Here is a 3,104-nt window from a genome sequence, read left to right as displayed (position 1 = left end):
TGCACTGTTTGGATCTGAGCCATGATTTCAGCTTGCCTCTACCGAGTCACACGTTCCCATTGTATTTGTTTTTCAACTGCTAACTGAAATACAAAGCTTGCTTTTCTCTATGGTTTGTTGATACCATAAACAGAAAGCAAGCTCTTGATAAAGGGTGTTAAAGGTATTTCAACAGTAGACATAGTTGAATAGTTTAATAACTCCAGGTAGTTGAATAGTTAATAACCTAACTGATTTTCCAGAAAATGTTGATTTTCCAGGAAATGGTGGCTTCTTTGCAGAAGTCTTTGAAAGCTTTACATGAATAAGGGTTCCAGCCCAGTGGATGCTGACTGGAAAATGCTTGATCTCCAAAACTATGTGTCAGAATGTTGTTGGAGATTATGGATGGCCTTCTGTCTGAGGTCTGTCAGATCCGATGGCATGGGTCATCTCACAGCCAACAGACAATGCTCCCAGAGGAACACCAAAGACATTTTAGAAATATTTGTGGCTCCAGATATTTTGGGACTTTTTCCCAAATATGGCTTGGCCTTAGATGAAGGAACCCAACAGAAAACAGAAGTAGTATACAGTCAAATTCAATAGAGTGAAGCTTGATGTCATCTTGTGTCTCCTTATAAAATTGTATTGCTACAGTAGATCTAGTATTAGCAGCTAAAGCAGAGATATATGCAGGAATACTGTCTAGTTGTCTAGGTGTTAAAATGAGTTCAGCTCTGTCCAAACTTGAAAACGGCTTGTTCAACACATTAAGGATGCAAAGGGACAACTCAATTCCTTTCTGATGTTTTTATTTTTCTTCTAGAAGGATTTTGATGGTATTGGTTGATGTCGGAACAGTTGAATGGTTGAATGGAATAAAGTGATTTAAAGGAATTTAATAGGTTGATAACCTTCAGTGCCTCCAGTGATTGTTGCCCCCACCATGGCAAGGCTATTTACGTATGTTGAGGCTGAGGAATCCAAGCAAAACGGTGACTAAGCTAACCCCAGACATTTTAAACCCATGCCTATCTGGCAGGTGCACTGGCTTAAATTAGGTCCACCAATGCAGTGTTTCCCAAAGTCTGGGTTGCGACCCACGGGTGGGTCGAAGGAGATATTATTTGGGTCGCCAGCACAATTTATGTTGTGTTATAGGCCTAACTGATACCATTTGTCATTTGATACCAGAAAAGCTAACAGTTTTCTATTAGGATGTAGTTTGTTAACTACCACAGTCACGGTTTTGTCATAAAAGCTCATGAAACTGGCGTATGAAACTGGGGGACGAACGCATCGCAGAGGGGGTGCCAGAGCATGGATATCTACCTCTCAAAATTAAACCGTTCTGTGGGGCGCCTGCCATGTACCTCGCAGTTACAAACTACAAGGGACATGCATCCGCCTATTTGCACTAACATTAACAGATACCAGCTCCTCAACTTTACCGATTAAAATCTAGTGACCGTGCTGTCAACTAAAGCAGACATCCATAGACCGGACATAAGGCCATTCAATTTGCATGTAGATAGTTTCGATTGTAGATGCAATCTTTAACGTTAATAGCAACCTCCTCACATTCTTATTTCTGATTTAAAGATATATATTAGGCTACAATTTAAATGGACATTTTAAACACTATTCCTCTCGTTTTCTACCTCGCTAACTCCAAAGTAAAGGCACATTCTTGCGCAAAAGCCTCTTGTTCTGATATAACGACTATACAATATAATATAATACAACAATACAATATAACGACTTGAGTTATTTGCTGTTTAGATCGGAATTGACGTCCACAGTGTTATGGACCCATTTGTCTGCAACGCAACGTAGCCTACAACATTTTTTTTAGAAATACAGGATCAGCTTACTATGCTAACGAATGACGACTGCGCAACATGCGAGAATTACCCCAAACTCTCGGATGCGCATTAAAATCTTTTCAGTAGTCATTTCCAACTTTTCACGCTGATGGTGCTCAAAATACGACACAATCGTGTTCAAAGCAGGATCTATCTATCTAGATCCTATAGCAATGTATGGTTGGGGAAGGCATAGAAAAGTTGGAGAACCTGTGGCCTAAAACAATATTGGTGGTTGCAGGGTAGATTTTAAGTGAAATGGGTCGCGATGGTCTGTCATTTTTAAAAAGTGGGTCCCCAGAAAAAAAGTTTGGGAAACACTGCACCAATGCGTTTGGGTTCTCTGCCCCCTTCAGGCCTGGAGGAGAGCTGCTGGTGTGATGGTCATGTTTAGTGTGTTTGGTTGCAACAGACCCTTTCAACTGCATAAACAAACAGGTGCATAGGGCATTTCTGGCGGCTTAACAACTACTTAACGACATTGAACAAATGCCAACTTGGGGACAAATAAACATTTCAAAATTAAGTTTTAAAGTGGATATTTTGTAGAGCATCACTCTAAAGTCATGATTCATTTTCATTTCAAAGTATCTGCGTTGGTTTTGAAGATTTCAACGGGAAACCCTCTAGGAACATACTGAAAGGGTCTATAGAGTGTCCCAGTGACTTCCATTTTACTTCCGCTACAAGGGACCTGTCTTTCAAAAAAATATGAACGGGAGTTAATGGAGAGATAACAATTATTTTCTGGTCCAGTTTGAATTGTGCCACGAATTTCACATATGATGTGTGTGAATTTAAAAGATAATTGTTCACGTCAAGAAAGTACTGTTGTTCGATAGACTTCAAAAGTTATGTTGGTTTTGTGCGAATCCGCTCAGTGGACTACATCTCTCGTCTCGAACGATGTACGTCACCAACGTAATGAAACGATAAGATTAGCATGCTAGCTGTTATGCTAGTTAACGGTTGCATCTTGCTGCCTGCTATGTCACTTAACAGTATCTAATGTACAGTCTATGGACGAATACAACTTACCTGATGTGTTTAATCCTCTGACTCATGGTATTTTCATCGGCAAGGAAAGCCCAATTAAGATCTGTTGCTGGTATGCTTGTACAATCTAGTGTGGCTGTGAATGAGCTAACGTCACTAGCGCGACTGATGGGTTTGTAGTCATTGGAAGTACGATCTTTCACAATGTTGTAATTCAATAGTTACGAAACAAACTGCAAATGTCTTTACATGAAAAATTGT

This window comes from Alosa pseudoharengus, unplaced genomic scaffold (genome assembly GCF_046254945.1).
Source record: "Alosa pseudoharengus isolate Yale_2024_CS ecotype anadromous, Long Island Sound unplaced genomic scaffold, YU_APseudo_1.1 YU_APseudo_1.1_scf_1, whole genome shotgun sequence".
Taxonomy (NCBI): domain Eukaryota; kingdom Metazoa; phylum Chordata; class Actinopteri; order Clupeiformes; family Clupeidae; genus Alosa; species Alosa pseudoharengus.
Note: the sequence above shows the minus strand (reverse complement) of the source record.